Below are 22,155 nucleotides of genomic sequence, written 5' to 3'. Positions count from 1 at the left end.
TGGTAGAAGACATTAAAAACATCCCAATGATAGTAGAAAATCAGGAGGGATCAAAAGGGACGGAAGAACTTAAAACAATAATTATCACCAGAGAAAATTTACAAGGTAAAATTATGAAACTAAAGACTAACAAGTTCCCTGGGCCTGATGACCTGCACCCTAAGGACTTAAAAGAAGTTGCTGAATAGTTGTAATCTTCCAAAGTTCATACATTCAGGACAGGTCCTAGCAGACCACAAATGTAACATCTCTGTTCAAGAAAGGAGGGAGTCAGAAAACAAGAAACCATAAGCCAGTTAGCCTAACATCTGTCATTGGGAAAATGCTGGAATCACTTATTAAGGAAGTAGTAGCAGGACATTTAGAAAATCATAATGTAATCAAACACAGTGAACATGGATTTATGAAGGAAAAATCAGGTTTGACTAATTTATTAGAATTCTTTGAGGATGTGACGAGCGGTGTGGATAAAGAGGAACCAGTAGGTGTAGTGTATTTGGATTTCCAAAAGGCATTCAATAAGGTGCCACATAACAAGTTAACTGCATGAGATAAGAGACGAGGATGTTTGGGATAACATGAATAGAGAATCGGCTAACTAACAGAAAAAGAGTCAAGAAAAATGGGTCATTTTCAAGTTGGCAAACTATAACTAGTGGTGTGCTACAGGGATCAGTGCTGGGAATTCAACTATTTACTCTCTCCAGTCAGCAAAATTGGCCACTACCACCTTTGGATACCTGAAGGCTGACTAGGAAATCTCAGTTGGCTTCCTTCAAAAGGCCTGTGACGAGTGTACCACATCAAACTACCCACCAACCTCGTACATAAAACATAAAAATTTAGCACGCAGATACAGCAAGTAATTATGAAAGCAAATGGAATGTTGGCCTTCATTGCAAGGGGCATGGAGTATAAAAGTAAAAGAGTCTTGTGCAGGGCATTGTTGAGATCACACTTAAGGTACTGCGTACAGCATTGGTCTTACTTAAGGAGGGATATACTTGCATTGGAGACAGTTCAGAGAAGGTTTACTATTTGATTCTTGGGATGAAGATGTGGTCTCATGAGGAACAGTTGAGGAGGTTGGGCCTATGCTTATTAGAGTTTAGAAACATGAAACATTATGAGGCTTGACAGGGTAGATGCTGAGATGATGTTTCCTCTTGTCGGGGAATCTAGAATTGGGGGGGCTGATTTTCAAAATACAAGGTCGCCAAATTGAGATGAAATCAGAATTTATTCTCCAAGGGCCAAGAGTCTTTGGAATTCTTTTTCCCCCAGAGAGGTGTGGAGGTTGAATCATTGAATATATTCAAAGTTGAGACAGACAGATTCTTGATCTATAGGGGAGTCAAGAATTACGGACAACAGGCAGGAAAGTAGAGTTGAGGCCAAGACCAGATCAGCTTTGATCTTACTGAATGGTAGAGCAGGCTCAAGGGATTTAGCCCTGCTCCTTTTTGTTATATTCATTCTAAAGGCTTGACTGGAATAGCCCCATAGTCCACATTCCCCTGTTTGCTTCTAGACAATTCACTGTTGGGAAAAGAAAATTTTTAAAAACTTTTTCCACTTAATTATAGATTATTCGCTACTATTTTGGGAACAAAGTTTTAAAATAGAACCAAAAATAATTCATTCCCAAATAGTAAATAGAGAATAGTTTTCAATTAAGTTAGCAAATGTGTCTTATTAGACAAAAAACTGCACTGAAGGTTTTAGGGAAGTGATGGCCTCCAGGTGCAAACCCAAATGTGACAGTCATTTTAGATTCTTAGATATTGCTACATGCACCAGATAAAATGTAAAAGAGATCAATATTTTCAAAGGGATTGTGTTCCCAGAACCTCCTATGAAATAAAATTTGTGTCCTCAAATTTGTATTTCCCTCAGGCTTTATTGTATGTTTTTATATGTACGTAGAAATTTAAACTCAAAATAAAAGCAGAAAGTTCAATTGCATGCAGCTTCCTTCAGACTCAGATGATGCCAGGAGTATGTTATTTTTCTCGAACATGAATAAAGTATTGTTGGATATACCTATAGCTTATATTGCAAGTCATGGAAAACATAATTTCTCATGTCACAGGCTTATAATGAGGACTACAAGCAGTGTCAGCTGTTTTGACACTGTTGATGAGTTTTACTAGTTTTCCATGTAACTAGTGAGGTGTGCTGTTATAGATCGTTTAACTGCAGAAGCACTTGTGTATAAACTTATATATTAGTTCAGCAAATTGTTTAGCAAGATAATCTCAGATGTAACCTGCAAGAAGATTGATATTAGATAAATGTTTTGTGAAATGTCCCTTTAAATCTTAATCCAGTACTTTCAATAGAATAAATAAGTGTGCCACTTGTGGATGCCCTGTCATGGGGGAGGAATTGGGGAGAGTAATGCTATCAACCTACAGCACCTCCCAACTTCATTGTTTTGCTAATGTTACAACCAGGTTGGGGTTGGGGTGGGGGTGGGGGTGGGGGTGGGGGTGGGGGTGGGGGTGGGGGTGGGGGGGGTGGGGGCGGTCTTGGAGGGGGGGAAGGAGGGAGGTTAAATTACTCCCCTCTGTTCCCTCTCCTCATTTGACCACAACAGGTTTTTTTGTTTGAAAGGATATACTTGCCAATTCAGTGAGTACTTAACTATTTGTGTATTGTGATTATAAAAGAACCAATAGGACAGGTTTCCTCGCGTTTAACAAAGAAAAGGGTTAGCCTTATTATACTTAAACTGATATAGGTAAAAATAATAAAATATGCACACGGACTTTCGTACATACTCACACTCGAAATTCATACACATAAATACAGATTACAGAGTGAGGAAGGATGGGTTGGCCAAATTAGAGTCCATAAAAATAGTAAAACAGTATACAGTCTGTAGCTTGGTGACATGGCTGGTTTTAAGCTGAACTCAAATGCCTTGATGCTTCGGATTTAAAGATGTAGACGACTGAGTTGGATGTTCTTCAGGAGACAGTAGTGCTGGGTTGAATCCTTTTAAGAAATCCTCGTCTGCAGCAAGGCATCCGTGGATGATCACAGTCAGCAAACAGGGCTGGAAGCTGGAGATCTTCCTTCCAGCTTCCAACCTGATAGTCTCCCAACCTCAGACGGCCCGCTTCTATCTCCTACCCAAAATCCACAAACAGGACTGTCCCGGCAGACTGATTGTGTCAGCCTGTTCCTGCCCCACGGAACTCATTTCTTGCTATCTTGACTCCATTCTCTCTCCCCTTGTCCAGTCCCTTCCCACCTACATCCGTGATTCCTACATCATATCAACAATTTCCAGTTCCCTGGCCCCAACCGCCTCCTCTTCACCATGGATGTCCAATCCCTCTACACCTCCATCTCCCACCGGGATGATCTGATGGCTCTCCACTTCTTCCTTGAACAGAGGCCCGAACAATTCCCATCCACCACTACTCTCCTCCGTCTGGCTGAACTTGTTCTCAAGCTGAACAATTTCTCCTTTAACTCCTCTCACTTCTTCCAAATAAAAGGTGTGGCTATGGGCACCCGCATGGGCCCCAGCTATGCCAGTCTCTTTATGGAACATTGCTACTCCAGCCCCCTCCCACAACTCTTTCTCTGGTACATCGATGATTACTTTGGTGCTGCTTCATGCTCTCGTCTGGACCTGGAAAAATTTATTAATTTTGCTTCCAATTTCCACCCCTCCATCATTTTCACATGGTCCATCTCTGACAATTCCCTTCCCTTCCTTGACCTCTCTGTCTCAATTTCTGGTGATAGACTGTCCACCAATATCCATTATAAGCCTACCGATTCCCACAGCTACCTCGACTACAGCTCCTCACACTCCGCTTCCCGTAAGGACTCCATCCCATTCTCTCAGTTCCTTCACCTCCATCGCATCTGTTCTGATGATGCCACTTTCAAAAACAGTTCCTCTGACATGTCCTCCTTCTTCCTTAACCGAGGTTTTCCACCTACGGTGCTTGACAGAGCCTCAACCGTTTCCAGCCCATCTCCCGCACATCCGCCCTCACACCTTCTTCTCCCTCCCAGAAACATGATAGGGTCCCCCTTGTCCTCACTTTTCACCCCACCAGCTTCCGCATTCAAAGGCTCATCTTCCGCCAACTCCAGCATGATGCCACCACCAAACACATCTTCCCTTCAAACCCCCCCCACCCCACCCCTGGCGGCATTCCGTAGGGATCGTTCCCTCCGGGACACCGTGGTCCACTCCTCCATCACCCCCTACACCTCAACCCCCTCCCACGGCACCTTCCCATGCAACCACAGAAGATGCAACACCTGCCCCTTCACTTCTCCTCTCCTCACCGTCCAAAGGCCCAAACACTCATTTCAAGTGAAGCAGCATTTCATTTGCACTTCCCTCAACTTAGTCTACTGCATTCATTGCTCCCAATGCGGTTTCCTCTACTTTGGAGAGACCAAACGCAGACTGGGTGACCACTTTGCAGAACACCTTCGGTCTGTCCGCAAGCATTCCCAGACCTCCCTGGCGCTTGCCATTTCAACACTCCACCCTACTCTCATGCCCACATGTCCGTCCTTGGCTTGCTGCATTGTTCCAGTGAAGCTCAATGCAAACTGGAGGAACAACACCTCATCTTCCGACTAGGCACTTTACAGCCTTCTGGACCGAATATTGAGTTCAACAATTTTAGATCATGAACTCTCTGCTCCATCCGCACCCCCTTTCCGATTTTCCCCCTTGTTTTTGTTTTTTCCAATAATTTATATAGATTTTTCTTTTCCCACCTATTTCCATTATTTTTAAATGTATTTCCATCCATTTTTTTATCTCTACCTTTCAGCCTTTTTCGATTCCTTCACCCCACCCCATCCCCACTAGGGCTATCTCTACCTTGCTCATCCTGCTTTCTACCCTTAATTAGCACATTCCTTTAGATAATATCACCACCTTCAACCCTCTGTCCTTTTGTCTGTGACATCTTTTGGTTATCTCCACCTATCACTGGCCCTCTATTCAGCTCTTCTTGTCCCACCCACCCACCCACCCCCCCTTTAAACCAGCTTATATTTCACCCCTTTTCTATTTTTCCTTAGTTCTGTTGAAGAGTCATGCGGATTTGAAACGTTAACTCTGTTCCTCTCCACAGATGCTGCCAGACCTGCTGAGTTTTTCCAGGTATTTTTGTTTTTGTTTTGGATTTCCAGCATCCGCAGTTTTTTGCTTTTATCAAAGCTTACCATGTGGGTTGGAGAAAAAGGAAACAAACAGGACCTGATTTCACCACCACCACCCCCCCCCCCACCAGCGACCTGTTGCCCTACCACCACCAGCTAACCCCCCTGGCAGCGAGGTATGACACCCCCTACTCCTAAGGCTCGAAACACCCCCACCAAGGCCCAATACACCCCCCACCCCCGGGGACCGACACCCTCCCCTATCCCCTGCCACCTCCCCACTACCCCCCATCACCTCTCCACCCCCCCACTGCCCCCCCTGTCACCTCTCCACCCCCCCCTCCCCCGCCCCTTGCAGGCCCAACACCCTCCTAAGACCCTTCCTCCACCTCCCACCCCACACCGAGGCACGACGCCCTTCCCACTAACCTCACTCCAGGGGCCAGCACCCTTCCGCACGCTGAGGCCCTACATGCTCCCCCCCCCCAAGGCCCTCCATCGACACCCTCCACCCTAGCCACCCCCCTCCAAAGGCCTGACACTTCCCCACCTCCCAGAGGCCCAACACCCACACCCCAACAACCCAAGGCCTGACACCCTGTGCCCCCCCCCACCCTCTTTATTATGTAATAATTCAGTAAAAGGTGTAGTAAATTTTCCAAATAAACTAGTTTGCCACAGGAATTGCAAGAATTCCACACTGGATACAAATTTGTGGATATGCATTATGTAGGGCTAGTTGTACAGCTCTTTAAGAGGTTGAAGAATTCAAGAAGGAATAGAGAAAATCGTCAGTGTACCTTGACTGTCCTATTTGGTCATTAAAATGTTTATGATTCTGGTTAGTGACGCCTCCCTCTACATGGCACAATTGACATTTCTGGCAGGTTTTTTGACAATCTGTGTCTTTAACCATAATATCATCAAGTTGGGCTTACAGATCAGATTCCATGAAATTGAAACATCTCCTTTGCTGCCTCTGCATGAGACCCTGGTCCCTTGTTTGACTGGTGTGCCAGTCCTCTGATGAATAAAGTAGCACAAAACTATTGTTGAGATGCCATCAAGCATTAACAAAGTGAGCCAAGCACTGTTCTTTACTGACCTGCTGTTTCCCCAGCCTGATGCTATAATCATCAGCCAAAACTAAATTTTTTAAAGGCTGCACTCTTCCTTGAACACTAGCAGATCACTCCTGTTTTATACAGGTTTCATGTCAATCACAAAGATAAAAGCAAAAAACTGCGGATGCCGGAAATCCAAAACAAAAACAAAAATACCTGGAAAAACTCAGCAGGTCTCGCAGCATCTGCGGAGAGGGACACAGTTAACGTTTCGAGTCCGAATGACCCTTCAACAGAACTAAGTAAAAGATGTCTCTTCTATTTTTACTTAGTTCTATTGAAGGGTCATTCGGACTCGCAACATTAACTGTGTCCCTCTCCGCAGATGCTGCCAGACTTGCTGAGTTTTTCCAGGTATTTTTGTTTTTGTTTCATGTCAATCACTACTCCAATGGATATGCAAATGAGATGACTCAGGAAATTCTTGTGTACGTACCTCACTTGATCAGGCATGTTAACTCTCTTTTCCATTGGCACAATGTGATGCAATTCATTGTATTGAAATTTGGAGTAGTTATATTTAAATTATTAACCATTAGGATGGCATCCCAAGTCATGATAGTAATGCTTAGGTTTACCGGCTAAACTCTGCATTAAATCTAGACTTAAAATCATTCCATGGCACCATTTTATAAATATGTTTCCCAAAGCTAATTACTAATATGCTTTAACTTATTGGTGTGTAATGAGATTCACACTGCAGAATGAATGGTAGTGACGTAATTAAAATGAGTTCATTAAGAAATAATTAGCTAAAAGCAAGTAATAATTAACAATTGATTGAAAATTTCTTTAACTAATATTTATTATAAATAAATAATTAGATGCATATTATCAGTTGTAACACTGCATATACCTGGACTGGTAATTCAGGATGTAGTCTCAATGCAGCCTATATCCTTAAATTTACTTTATGTTAAAAATATTATTTTAAATTATCCATTTGGATCATTAATGGTATACCTTTTCTTTAAAAAAAATCAATTCACATGCATTAATTGCACTTTAGTCACTCACCAGGAAATGCTTCAACTGAAGTATTTTATTACAACAATGAATTAACATGGTTGGAATAAAGCATATGCAACAGCTAGCACTATGCAGCACTTGAAAGAAGCTATTTCTGTATTCTGATATGATTACACAATCTAAACATAATTTATAATAAATTACATTTGTTATGTAGGTCACATACAGATTCTTATCAATTCTGTGACTGGTCTACCAATAGGTGAGCTTCATAAGCTCAAGTAGCTCCAGATCTCCACAATATCTGTGCCTTCTAAAGGAAATTTGCTTTGTCCTGACTTTCTCCCTCTCTCTCACTCACACACATCTTCCTTATTGAACCTGCCAAATAATCTTCAAATACTGAATTTATGGGCCATTTTTTGACCTTAGATGATAAGCTTACATCTCCACTCGTGAAGAATCTTATAAATCATTTCCTGTGGGTCTGGTTAGCTTATTGGATGTGACATTGCCTCTCTTAATGCTGTTTGTAGCTTTGTGCCACTTGTATGGCCTGTGTTGCCAACCACTTCTAGCATGGGCTGCACAGTGTTGCTGAAGGAACAGGGTCCCCAGAAGACCTAGAATTAAGGCTATCCTGACTCCATTAACCCAACTGGCTAATATGACATCAAGGGCTGGATTTTCTGGTGTCCGGGCCTCCCCATTGTTGTCCCAAGCCCATCTATATCCTCGGTGCACTTGCTGACACAACCTTTGATCGGCGGCCTCCTAATTGGCTGCTTTTGCCTTTTTCCCATCCTATTGAGGATGGTGGGCAGACTCTCAATGCTGCAGGCCCAATCGGAGGACCCACAGTGATGTCAGGTCAGCAGCCCCACCGGGAAAGGTGGACACTCCTGAAGCAAAAATGCTAGCACAAGGGAGCCTCAACATGGAGGCGCCCTTTACTGCCTGTATCTATGTGATATATTAAAGATGCCTGAAACCAATAGGGCCATCGGGTTAGAGGAGAAACTCCTCCACAGGCCTACTCACAGTCGGGGCAGTAGTCTTTCATCAACACAACCCCTTCCTTAGGCATGAAGCCTCTGGATCCAATGGCCCACTGGCATGCCGTCAGCAGGCAGCCTTGATTGAGCTGTGGCCTCTGCACATGGTGGGGAGGCACTCAGATGTCAGTAAAATTCATCACAAAATGGCCCTTACATGGACTGTTAATTACACTAATTGGTTGCCTGCCTTCATGGAGCAGGCAGTTCACCTGTTTTCTAGTCCACCCCTGGGAAAGTCCCCAGGAGGCAGGGATGCATTGGGAAGTCTTCTGACATCGCTTCCTAATATTTTCATGACTCTCCCACCTCCAACCCTGCCTCCACAGGACCAGGAACATTCAGCCCCAGGATTATAAACTTGGACCACAGTTCCAGGCCATGAATTTGCATATCACTCACCAAAGATCATGCTTGTAGCTTCAAGATGGGACCTGAAACTCTATTAATTAAAGGGTCGCTGTGAAAGTTGCAGGTGAGGTATATTTGAGTAACTTTTGCTTAGGTACAGCTGGTGGAACTCTGCTGGATTCTTGGAGATGATTTTTGCCAGTTTCTAAAGATAGCTGACCAGGAGACGGGACAACCTCATCTGGGCACAGGAGCAGTTGTTGCACTGCCTCTTGGTCTGCAACATGAGGAGGCAGAGAAGGGAAGCTTTGTGAAGAGAGCGGGAGAAGAAGGAGCATAGGAGATAGGATGAGGCAGTCTGGATCCCATGTAAATGGACAAACTTTGTGGGCAAATTGTGAGGCTCCTCTTCCACTTCAACAACTTCACCAGCCCAACATGAATCCAACATTCACCACAGTCACATCCACATTATACTCTGCATCACAACTTTCCCTTGGACACCATCAATCAATAAAAGCCATCAACGAAAGCCTTCACAAAACATCTTTAGAGAGCAACATATCCAATTATACAAATTACAATAAAGTATTCACCATAATGGATTTATTTAGTGCTTGAGTTAGTGCTTAGTGCTTGGAATAGTTTATAGCTCCCCTAACAGTAGCTATACAGTAGGTCCAAGTATCAAGAAATAATGGGGCTTGCAAGAAAGGTATTGCAGTCATTATGAGTGATTTTAATCTTCACAACGATTGGGCAAATCAAATTGGCAAAGGACCATGGAGGATTCGTTCATCGAATGTATTCAGGACAATTTCTGAGAACAATATGTTCTAGAACCTACTAGGGAACAGACTATTTTGGACCTACTAATGTGTAATGAAACAGGATTGATTAAAGACCTCATAGTAAAGGATCTTCTAGGTGAGAATGATCATAACATGATAGAATTTCACATTCAGTTTCAGAGTGAGAAATTTGGGTCCATAAGTAATGTCTTAAATTTAAATTAAGGCTATTACAAGATTATGGAGACAAAGCTGGCTAAAGTGGATTGGATAAATGGGTTAAAAGGGAAGACAGCAGAGAAGCAGTGGAAGACATTTAAGGAGATGTTTCAAAACTCTCAACAAAGAAATATTCCATTGAGGAAGACAGACTATCAGAAAGAAGCACCATCCATGGCTAACTAAGGAAGTTAAGGGTGGTATCAAATTGAAAGAAAAAGTGTACAATGCTGCAAAGAGTAGCGGTAGGCCAGAAAATTGGGAAAGCCTTAGAAACTAACAAAAGATAACTTTAAAAAATAAGAGCAAGAAATTGGAGTATGAGAGAAAATTAGTAAGAAATATAAAAACAGAAAGTAAAAGGTTCTACAAGTATATTGCAGTTGTCTTTTCTGATATTTGGTGCCCTGCCTGGTCATGAACCGCTGTCAACACTTGATGTTTGAGCCTGCCAGGTGGGATGAGTTGCTTCACCTATCTCATGAACCAGCCAATAGAACACACTATACTCCTCCCAGGTCCTCTTTCAGCATCTCAGCAGTTTACTTGTCTATCTGGACTTTTTCATCAGATGGCACCAGGTTGGTGAATGTTGGGCTGACCAGCAGTCTACCAGCTGAAGCTGTCCGATGTCTTCTGAGGTGAAACCATACGTGGCTCTGTCTCTCTGGATCTTGTTTGGATCTTACTCATTGGTTTATTGGTGATACTCTGCTGGATCCCAGCACGGATGTCATGGGGAATTGGGTTTGGAATGCTGCATTTTGCTTGAGGCATGGGCATAGCACCAGCCATTTGCCCTTCTCATTGGGCGGATTTGAATTTCCTCCTGTGATTAGTCTTCTGGCTGAGGGCATCAGCATTCACATTATTTTACCCTGACATGTACATAATCTGGAATCAGAACTGAGCAAGTTCCATGACCCATTGGGTCTCTTTTGCTCCAAGCTTGGCAGATGTTTGAAAGGAAATGAGCAACTTGTTGTCGTTAAACTCTTCAAATTCTGCACCAATCAGAGTGTCTCTGAACTTCTGGGAAATGGCCCACCTCAAAGCTAGCAATTTGAAGTTCATACTGGAATAATTCTGCATATTTTTCAAATTCAGTTTGAGACTTCAACTGGCATAAGCGATAAGCCGATAGAATTAAAAGGGGCCAGGGTGAAGCCTGTAACATTTAAGAAGGCCAGAATAAAGCCTTTAGGATTTAAAGTAGCCAGCACAGGGCCAGAGGAAAGCCTGGACACAAGGCTAAAGGTAGGGGAGGTTGAGGGAAGTGCATGACAGGTGTGGTTGGCAGAAACCTGCTTCCTGGATTTAATAGAAAGTTCCCAAATAAACAAGCAGAAAGTGAGGGAGAAGCCTCAACTAGTTGAATAGTCTTAGGGGAGTGCATTGGAGTCTAGCCAGCCATTTGAGGGCAGTAATGTCCCAGAGGACATGGGGCAGATTGGGTGAAAATCCATCCTTATGATGAAGGAAAATGGGAAGATGATATGCCCTAAGAAAAACACACTTGGAAAACCACAAGGGAAATACAGGTGCAGCCATTGGGGAACTTCCCACTAAAAGATCAAATGGTCAGGTCCAAAATCCAAATCCCAACCCCCACAAACCCAGCAATTCAGCTTGAGGACAAGATCCAGGAGGAGATTCCAGACACCTTAAAAGGATTTAGGTACGGGTTATCACCTATGGTCATCCTAGAAATAAGAATCCTCATTGGACCAGAAAATCACCTATCTAACCCATTGGTTGTGGAAGGGACCATTGAAAGGTTAAAATCTGTGCACACAGAGAAATTTGCATAGTACAAACATATTAGAATCAATTTGGAGAGACAGGATGAAAGGTCACTTGAAAGGCGCGGGTTGATCAGGGACAGTCTGCATGGTTTTGTTAGGGGAAGATTTTTTCTTTTTACTAACTTAATAGAACTTTTTGAGGAAGTAACAAGGAGGATTGATGAGGGTAGTGCTGTGGATGTTGTCTTTATGGATTTTAGGAAGGCATTTGACAAGGTCCCACATGGCAGACTGGTCAGAAAAGTGAGATCACATGGGGTACAGGGGAAGGTGACAAGTTGGATCCAAAATTGGCTCAGCGACTGGAAACAAAGGGTAATGGTTGATGGATGCTTTTGCGAATGGAAAACAGTTTCTAGTGGTGTTCCACAGGGCTCAGTGTTGGGTGTCTTGCTATTTGTTGTATATATTAATGATTGGAAGATAAACGTGGGAGGTATGATTGGGAAATTTGGAGATGACACAGAAATTGGCCTTGTAGTTGATAGTGAAGAGGATAGCTGTTTTCTCCAGAATGATATCAATGGTTTTGGTTGAGTGGGCAGAAAAGTGGTAAATGGAATTCAATTTGGAAAAGTGTGAGGTAGTGCATTTGGGGAGGGCAAACAAAGCAAGGGAATACTTAATAAACGGGAGGATATTGAGAGAGGTTGAGGAAGTGAGAGACCTTGGAGTGCACGTCCACAGGTCCCTGAAGGTGGAGGACAGGGGGACAAGGTGGTAAAGAAAACTATGGAATGCTTTCTTTTATTGGACAAGGTATTGAATACAAAGGCAGGGATGTAATGGTGGAACTGCATAAAACACTGGCGAGACCACAGCTGGAATTTACGTACAGTTCTGGTCATCACATTACAGAGAGGACATAATTGCTCTGGAAAGAATACAGAGAAAATTTACAAGAATGCTGCAAGGGCTTGAAAATTACAGCTATGAGAGATTGGATCAGCTAGGGTTGTTTTCCTTAGAACAGAGGAGGCTGAGAGGCGACCTAATTGAGTTGTACAAAATTATGAGGGGCCTAGATAGGGTAGACAGTAAAGACTTGTTTCCCCTGGCTGAGGGGTCAATTACCATGGGGCATAGATTTAAGGTGATTGCTAGAAGTTATAGAGGGGACATGAGGAAAAACTTCTTCACGCATCTGGAATCCACTGCCTAAATCAGTGGTTGAGGCTGAAACACTCAGCTCATTTAAAAGGTCGACATTAGTCGTCTCAATTTCTCTGCTCCTCTCACCCATTCTAACCTGTCTCTCTCTGAACTTACTGCACTCCATTCTCTCAGGTCCAACCCTGACATTGTCATCAAACCCGCTGACAAGGGTGGTGCTGTTGTTGTCTGGCGCACTGACCTCTACCTCGCGGAGGCTGAGCGTCAACTCGCAGACACTTCCTCCTACCTCTCCCTGGACCATGACCCCACCACTGAACATCAAGCCACTGTTTCCAGGACTGTCACTGACCTCATCTCCTCTGGGGATCTCCCTCCCACAGCTTCCAACCTGATAGTCGCCCAACCTCGTACGGCCCGCTTCTATCTCCTAACCAAAATCCACAAACAGAACTGCCCCAGTAGACCGATCGTCTCAGCTTGCTCCTGCCCCACAGAACTCATTTCTCGTTATCTTGACTCCCTTCTCTCTCCCCTTGTCCAGTCCCTTCCCACCTACATCTGTGATTCCTCTGACACCTTACGTCACATCAACAATTTCCAGTTCCCTGGCCCCTACCGCTTCCTCTTCACCATGGACGTCCAATCCCTCTACACCTCCATCCCCCACCAGGATGGTCTGAGGGCCCTTAGCTTCTTCCTCGAACAGAGGCCCGAACAATCCCCATCCACCACTACTCTCCTCCGTCTGGCTGAACTTGTTCTCACGCTGAACAATTTCTCCTTCAACTCCTCTCACTTCCTCCAAATAAAAGGTGTGGCTATGGGTACCCGCATGGGCCCCAGCTATGCCTGTCTCTTTATGGGGTATGTGGAACATTCCTTGTTGCAGTCCTACTCCGGCCCCCTTCCACAACTCTTTCTCCGGTACATCGATGATTACTTTGGTGCCGTTCATGCTCTCGTCAGGACTTGGGAAAATTTATTAATTTTGCTTCCAATCTCCACCCCTCCATCATTTTCACGTGGTCCATCTCTGACACTTCCCTTCCCTTCCTTGACCTCTCTGTCTCAATCTCTGGTGATAGACTGTCCACCAATATCCATTACAAACCCACCGACTCCCACAGCTATCTCGACTACAGCTCCTCACACCCCGCTTCCTGTAAGGAATCCATCCCATTCTCTCAGTTCCTTCGCCTCCGTCGCATCTGTTCCGATGATGCTACATTCAAAAACAGTTCCTCTGACATGTCCTCCTTCTTCCTTAACCGAGGTTTTCCACCCACGGTCGTTGACAGGGCCCTCAACCGTGTCCGGCCCATCTCCCGCGCATCCGCCCTCACGCCTTCTCCTCCCTCCCAGAAACATGATAGGGTCCCCCTTGTCCTCACTTATCACCCCACCAGCCTCCGCATTCAAAGGATCATCCTCCGCCATTTCCGCCAACTCCAGCATGATGCCACCACCAAACACATCTTCCTTTCACCCCCCTTATCGGCATTCCGTAGGGATTGCTCCCTCCAGGACACCCTGGTCCACTCCTCCATCACCCCCTACTCCTCAACCCCCTCCTATGGCACAACTCCATGCCCACGCAAAAGATGCAACACCTGCCCCTTCACTTCCTCTCTCCTCACCGTCCAAGGACCCAAACACTCCTTTCAAGTGAAGCAGCATTTCACTTGCATTTCCCCCAACTTAGTCTACTGCATTCGTTGCTCCCAATGTGGTCTCCTCTACATTGGAGAGACCAAGCGTAAACTGGGCGACCGCTTTGCAGAACACCTGCGGTCTGTCCGCAAGAATGACCCAAACCTCCCTGTCGCTTGCCATTTTAACACTCCACCCTGCTCTCTTGCCCACATGTCTGTCCTTGGCTTGCTGCATTGTTCCAGTGAAGCCCAACGCAAACTGGAGGAACAACACCTCATCTTCCGACTAGGGACTTTACAGCCTTCTGGACTGAATATTGAATTCAACAACTTTAGGTCGTGAGCTCCCTCCCCCATCCCCACCCCCTTTCTGTTTCCCCCTTCCTTTTTTTTTCCAATAAATTATAAAGATTTTCCTTTTCCCACCTATTTCCATTATAAAAAAAACCCCACTAGAGCTATACCTTGAGTGCCCTACCATCCATTCTTAATTAGCACATTCGTTTAGATAATATCACCAACTTTAACTTTAACACCTATGTGTTCTATTGTACTATTGTCGTTGACATCGTTTGATGATCTGCTTCTATCACTGCTTGTTTGTCCCTACAACCACAACCCCCCCCTCCACCTCTCTGTCTCTCTATCTCTCCGCCCCCCACACACACACCTTAAACCAGCTTATATTTCAGCTCTTTCTTGGACTCGAACTCAAGTTCTGTCGAAGGGTCATGAGGACTCGAAACGTCAACTCTTTTCTTCTCCGCCGATGCTGCCAGACCTGCTGAGTTTTTCCAGGTAATTCTGTTTTTGTTTTTATCTCTGTTTTTATCATTTAAAAGGTACTTGGATCTGCATCTGAAGCACTGTAACCTGCAAGGCTACAGACCAGGTGCTGTAAAGCAGGATTAAAATGAGCGGCTAGTTCCTTTTTGAACCTTGTCTGGCTGGCACAGATATGATGGGCAGAATGGCCTTTCTGCGCCATAACTTTTCTATGGTTCTATGGGTCTATTTCTCCTCTATAGCCTGTGAAATGAAATTTCTTCCAGGCCCCTTGACCTTCCCCAGAACCCACTGCCCACCAAAGACTGCATGACTGTGGTTATCAAAGCACCCAAAGCACTACAAATCCTAGTCTGCAAGACAGAACATAACTGGAAATTTTAAAAGCGAAAAAAAGAGATGGAAGACACTGGAGCGCTAAATACAAGCCTTCTTCCAGCCAGACCCCAACAGCTAACAAGAATTCAATTACACTTCCCAGGAGGGATGATAAGAAACCTAAGCTTAAAAAAAACTGTTACAGACAACTGCAATATAGAATTGAGGTGTGAATAGTAGAGTGTCCAGAAAGCATGATCCTATTTCTCTTGCTTTACTATGAAAGCAATGCAAAACAAAATGTATTCAAGGTTCCATTTTTCCCTGTGTGGCAGAGGCATATCATGCCCAGTGAAAACATGTCCTAGTCAAAACTTATAACATGGACTGAGTTCTTATATAATTTTTCAGATCTTTCATTTAAAATTGAAGTGACAAGACTGTTTAAGATGACTACTGAGGTCAGGTGACTTTTGCAATTTCTGCCTCAAACCTTGCAGAAAGTTCCTGTTTGAATAACTATCAATATCCTGGGGGTTACCATTGACCCGAAACTGAACTGGACTGAATGACTATAAATACTGTTGGCTACAAGAGCAGGTCAGAGGCTAGGAATCCTATGGCGAGTAACTCACCTCCTGACTTCCCAGAGCCTGTCCACCATCTACAAGGCACAAATCAGGAGTGTGATGGGATATTCTCCACTTGCCTGGATGGGTGCAGTTCCAAGAAAACTCAAGAAGCTTGACACTATTCAGGACAAAGCAGCTTGCTTGATTGGCACCACATCCTCAAATATTCACTTCCTCCACCACTGACACACAATGGCAGCAATATGTACCATCTACAAGACACACTGCAGGAACTCACCAAACCTCCTTAGACAGCATCTTCCTAACCCACAACCACCACCATCTAGAAGGACAAGCGCAGCAGACACATGGGAGGACCACCACCTGGAAATGTGTCCCTCCCCTACCAAGTCGCTCACCATCCTGACTTGGAAGTATATCGCTGTTCCTGTCGCTGGGTCAAAATCCTGGAGCTAACAACACTGTGGGTGTACCTACACCACATGGACTGCAGTAATTTCAAGAAGGCAGCTCATCACCACCTTGTCAAGGGTAATTAGTGGGGTTGGGCAATAGCCAGCATTGCCCACATCCCACGGTCAAATGTAAAAGAAAATGGGTGGAGGCCACCCCCTTGAATGGACACACACAGACAGAACCCATTTATGGCATTTGTGTCTGCTAATTGTTTATGAGTTACCCAAAACTCAAAAGCAATACACCTTCAGACTCCCTGTCTCCATGTCAATGTATAACAAAAGAGACCAGTTATCCACAAATTAAGTGTGACAGACCTGTTGTGCAGTGATGGCTTTAGACTTACAAACCATTCTGGTTCGATTATACCAGTATTGGTCATGTGACCACGACTGGCTGGAGACAATGAGTTTTTATCTAAAGACCCAGAAAGACCTGGGCAATCTGCAGAGAATACTGAAAGCAGCAACAAAGGGCAGTGTAATCTTTGACTTTAAACACAGGAGGCTTCAAAATCTTAAAAGCCTCCCAGCCTGATTCATTTCTCTCAAAAGTTAACCAGTATAGAATTTGACTTCTTGGTAAGACAACCACAAGGAGTTGATTTCATGATCTGCTGAAAAGCCATCTCTTCGAGGGAATCCTGCAATAATCTTGATATCTGACTCCAGGTATTTGAACCCAGCTAAACTGCAACTCAAGAGTGGAAAAGACTCCTTTCTATACTAGGCCTTGGGTTTCCCTTTTTCGAATTGCTCCCCAACCTTAGGATTTCCCACACTGTTTCCCATCATTCCTGCCCTCTGTTTTCCCTCATCCCCGACCCCAGTTTCCCCTCTTACCCACCCTTGATTCTTCCTCTTCACCTGTTCTTGGATCTTGTCATCCAGCACAAAATTATGGGCAAAGATATTCCAGCAAAGTGGGGCCATGTTTCACAAGGTAAATGCAAATAACAGTTGAAGAAATTGTAATCAGATGTTACATAATAGGATATTGTCAGATATCATGTGGTCAGCATGTCACATGATTAAACTCTCCAGGAATGCCTTCAAGCAGATTTGGCAACCCTATGCACTGCTGCTGAAAGAAATTGATGTTTAATTTGGTGCATGAGGTGTTGATCAAGCAGACGGCTTTCTCAGATGGTGTAGAGCTTCTTGAGTGTTGTTGTGCCTGCATTCATCCATCAAGTTCCTGGCTTGTGCCATTTAGATGGTGGGATGGCTTTGGGAGAACCAGCTGGTGAATTATTCACCAACCACTGACCTGTTCTTATAGCTATAGTATTTATGTAGTAGGTTCAGTTAAGTTTCTGGTCAATATCAACCCACAGAATATTGATGGTGGGGGAACTAATGATGGTAATTCCATTAAATGTAAAGGGGAAGTGACTAGATTCTTTTTTGTTGGAGATGGTCATTGCCTGGCACTTGTGTGGTGTGAATGTTTTTTTCCAATTATCAGTTGAAGCTTGAATGTAGTGGAGGTATTGCTGCATGCGGGCACAGAATTGCAAATGGAACTGAACCCTGGGCAATCATCAGCAAACGTCCTTGCTTCTGATCTTATGTTGGAGGGAAGGTCAATAATGAAGCAGCTGGAAATGCTATGTCCAGTCTGACAGCTATGTTCCTTAGGCCAACTTGCTTAGTGGTAGTACTATCAAACCACTCTTGGGGATGGAAATTGAAGTCCCCCAACCAGAGTAAAACCTGTGGCCTTGTTACCCTAGTTCTTTGTTCCAAGTGGTGTTCAACATGGACAAATCATTAGATGAGGGAGGGCAGTAGGTGGCAATGAGCAGAATGTTTCCTTACGCGTGTTTGACTTGATGTGATGAGACTTCAATGGGGTCTAGAGTCTGTAGTATAAAGAGCTAATGTTAATCGTATTAATAGACAGTTTACATCATCAGTGATTTAAGACCACACGACAACAGAGCCTACTAAGGGATGATTGTGTGTGAAACCTCATGCTAAGCCTTATCCTAGACATAGAAGAATGTTTAATAAAAGGTAAAGTTTACCAACAGCCTTGTCTCCAACAGCTTCTATCAATCCTGAGCTAAGACCCACAACAATGATAACAGCGAGTCGAGGTTAAGGACTCTTAACACCACTCCCTTCTGACTGTAGTCCACTGTGCTGCCACCTCTGGTAGGTTTGTCCTGTTGCTGGGCTAGAAATACTCAGGGATGGTGATGGAGGATTATGGGATGTAGGCTAATAAGGATAATTCTGGGAGTATAACTCTATCAAGCTGTTGCTTAACTGATCTGTGAGACAGCAATTTCAATTTTGGCATAAATCCTGAGTTGTTAGTGGAAGGAACTTTATAGGGTCAATTGGGCCGGATGTGCATTTGTTGTTTTTAAATCCAGTGCTTAGATTGAAGTTGAGTAATCCATCTGTTTTTATTCTTCTTAAACTTCTTTGTGCTGATTTGTTACAACTGAGAGGCTTGCCAGCTACTTCAGATGGCAATTAAGAATCAACTACGCTGTTTTGGGTCTGGAGTCACATTTAGGCCAGACCAGGCAAGGACGGCAGGTTCCTTCTTGAAAATACATTCAGTGAACTATTTGGGTTGATACGATAATCTGATAGTTTAATAATCATTATTTTATTCCAGATTCCTTTTGTTTTTTAAGAACTGAATTCAAATTCTAAATGGTCATGGTGGCATTTGAACTCATGTCCCTAGATTATTACTCCAGCCTTCTGGATTCTCATGTTTTAACAGGTTTGAATCTTTGAAAAGCAATGTTATGTATTGGCTAAATAAAGAAAGAGCAAGTATTTTATGTAAAGCAAATGCTGGAACCAGATGCTGCCAATTTAATGTTTGGATAATTGATGCCCTCTGAAATTTCACTTTCAATAATATAATTATATTAGTAGAGTTATGGTTTGATCAAAGAAAAAACTCAATGCTCTATTGGCCTCTAGTGGAAGAAAGATTCTATAACATTTAATTTCATACTGGGACAGCTGCTTTCATTAGACAATTTTAGGCTTGTTACTTCCTCATTTGGACACTAAGCCAACGGAAATATTACACATAAACAGACAAATGCACGTTGGTATTAACTTTTGTGCTGGTAACAGGCTACCAGGGAGAAGCAGTAATATCGTACAGAGATTGCATTATAAAGGTATCTGATGCAACAGTAAAAACAAACTTTGGCAACGTGCCTTTCAGAATGTTATGATCAAAAAGCGTTGATCATCCTGTTATCAGGAAAGCCGTGTTTTACCTTTGTTCGGTGTATTTTCGGGCTGGAAGCCGAACGCTGGCCAGATGACTGCAACTCCCGGCATGCCCGGGGTCTCGCCGTCAGCACCCGCACGAGGAGACAGGCTGCGCATGCTCGGGTTCCTGCGCCAGCTGCGGGGATTGGGTAATGTGCTGGTGTGGGGCGTTGCGATGGAGATAGGACTCACATTGATGTAAGCGCAGAGAGAGAGAGATAAGGGGCAGGCCTGCCCCCATGATGGTGCAAAAATAACGACCGTGGGACCGGAAAACGAGCAGATACATCACAGATTAGTCAGATTTTTTCGGGCGTTGAAAAGGCGGCAGGAGGTCTCCGGCTTCGCGCTGCTGGGGCCCCAGGGCTTCTTATTAGCTCAGTGGAGCTGAAGGGGGGAAAATAAAACTGTCTGCTGGAGAGCCAGAAGTTGGGGCAAAGAAGAGCTTGTAAGCAGCTGTTGTCTGCTAGAGAGCTAGTTGGCAGATGAGAAGCTGGGGCCATGCCTGTGTTTACACACGAGAATGTGGCCTGGCCAGCACAAGGCGGGGACAGAGCCTCGGTAGGAGGCTCACTTAGCTGGGAAAGGTGACCAAGAAGGCTGGACCTCGGAGCATGTTTGAAGGTGGCCTGTTAGGTTAAGATTGTATATGTGGAACTCGGGTAGAGTAAGCTGCTGTCAGTCGGAGATCAGACTAGCTCCTTGAAGGAGTGGAGTTAAAATTCCTTGTGAGGAAGTTAGAGCTTTTTATAGGATTTTGTGACTTTTTTTCAATCATGGGTTGAGGGCACCTCTGGTTAGGGTAGCATTTTTGCCCATTCCTAATTGCCCTTGAGAAAGTGGTGGTGAACTTTTTTCTTGAACCGATGTAATGCATTCAGTGTAGCTACACCCACAGTGTTGTTAGGGAGGGAGTTCCAGGATTTTGACCCAGCGATAGTGAAGGATTGTGATAAATTTCCAAGTCAGGATGGTGTGTGGCTTGGAGGGCAACTTCCAGGTGGTGCTGCCCTTGTCCTTCTAGATGGTAGCGGTTGTAGGTTTGAAATGTGCTGTCTAAGGAGCCTTGGTGAGTTCCTGCAGTGCATCTTGTAGATGGTACACACTGATGCCACTGTGCGTTGGTGGTACAGAGAGTGAATGTTTGCGGATGGGGTGCCAATTAAGTCGGCTGTTTTGTCCTGGGTGGTGTCGAGGTTCTTGGGCATTGTTCGAGCTGCACTCATCCAGGCAAGTGGAATATGAGAAGGCAGGAGATGAGTTACTCAATGCAGGATTCCTAGCCCCTGACCTGCTCTTGTAGCCAGTTCAGTTTCTAGTCAACGGTAATCCCCAAGTTGTTGTTAGTGGGCGTTTCAACGATGATAATGCCATTGAATGTCAAGGGGCAACGGTTAGATTCTCTCTCGTTGGAGATGGTCATTGCCCGGCACTTGTGTGGCATGGATGTTACTTGCCACTTGTCAGCCCAAGCCTGGATATTGTTTAGGTCTTGCTGCATTTGGAAGTGCACTGCCTCAGTATTTGAGGAGTTGCAAATGATGCTGAACATTGTGCAATCATTAATGAACTTCCCCACTTCTGACCTTTTGATGGAAGGAAGGTCATTGATGAAGCGGCTGAAGATGGTTTGGCCTAGGACACTACCCTGAGTAACTCCTGCAGTGATGTCCTGAAACTGAGATGATTGATCTCCAACACCAGTTCGTGGTCAACCCAACTGACTTTCAGTGATGACTGTCAATCTGGGTGGGCTGCTGAGAAATTCAGGGAACCTGTCTTGGTGGTGCTTGCCATTTAACATGCAGTTTGTGGTATGTTCAACCACAGTTTGCCTGTTAATTCATGTTTACCTTATGTTAATTCTGTAATTTGGAATATAAGATTGAGTATTGACTCTTGTTGATTTTTGTATAGTAAAATTTATTTTGTTTGTTGAAAACCTTGGCATCTTGTGGCTTTATTCTCTTAGTGAGTAACTGAGATTTCAAATTTTGTCTACTTTAACTAAAAAAAGGTGTCAAGTTTCTTGAGTGTTGTTGGAGCTGCACTCATTGAGGCAAATGGAGAGTATTCCACCACACTCCTGACTTGTCCCTTGTAGATGGTGAAAAGGCTTTGGGAAGTCAGGAGATGAGTTACTCGCTGCAGAATTCCCAAATTCTGACCAGCTCCTGTTCGTTCTTCTTCTGTTGTATGGCTTTAGGAGCAGAAGCTATTGCCACAGTTTCAATGTTAAGTTCCCTAACCAGTCCAATGCCCTGCTTAGAGAGCAAGTGTAATTCCAGGGTCTTGATGCTCAAATTTGAGTTGGGGGTAAGATGTTATTATGTGCTCAGATAAAAGCAAAATACTGCGGATGCTGTAACTCTGAAACAAAAACAAAAATAACAAAACGTTAACTGTCTTCCTCTCCGCAGTTGCTGTCAAACCTGCTGAGTTTTTCCAGCTATTTTTGTTTTCGTTATTATGTGCTCCAAGGTTTGGTCAGGGTTTCCACAGTTGCAGCCTGGTG

General features: G+C 44.1%; 1 protein-coding gene across 3 annotated transcripts in view; it reads right to left on the bottom strand.

The window, feature by feature from the left end:
* The window catches only part of csrnp3 (cysteine-serine-rich nuclear protein 3), a 257,084-nt gene extending 237,273 nt beyond the window's left edge, over positions 1-19,811 (bottom strand). For all 3 annotated transcript variants that reach the window (XM_041201463.1, XM_041201461.1, XM_041201465.1), the window contains exon 1: positions 19,646-19,811. The gene's annotated coding sequence lies outside the window, so the exon portion shown is untranslated. The remainder of the gene's footprint in view (positions 1-19,645) is intronic.
* Positions 19,812-22,155: the final 2,344 nt, after the last annotated feature.

This window comes from Carcharodon carcharias, chromosome 12 (genome assembly GCF_017639515.1).
Source record: "Carcharodon carcharias isolate sCarCar2 chromosome 12, sCarCar2.pri, whole genome shotgun sequence".
Classification (NCBI taxonomy): domain Eukaryota; kingdom Metazoa; phylum Chordata; class Chondrichthyes; order Lamniformes; family Lamnidae; genus Carcharodon; species Carcharodon carcharias.
Note: the sequence above shows the minus strand (reverse complement) of the source record. Positions and strands in the feature narration are given on the sequence as shown.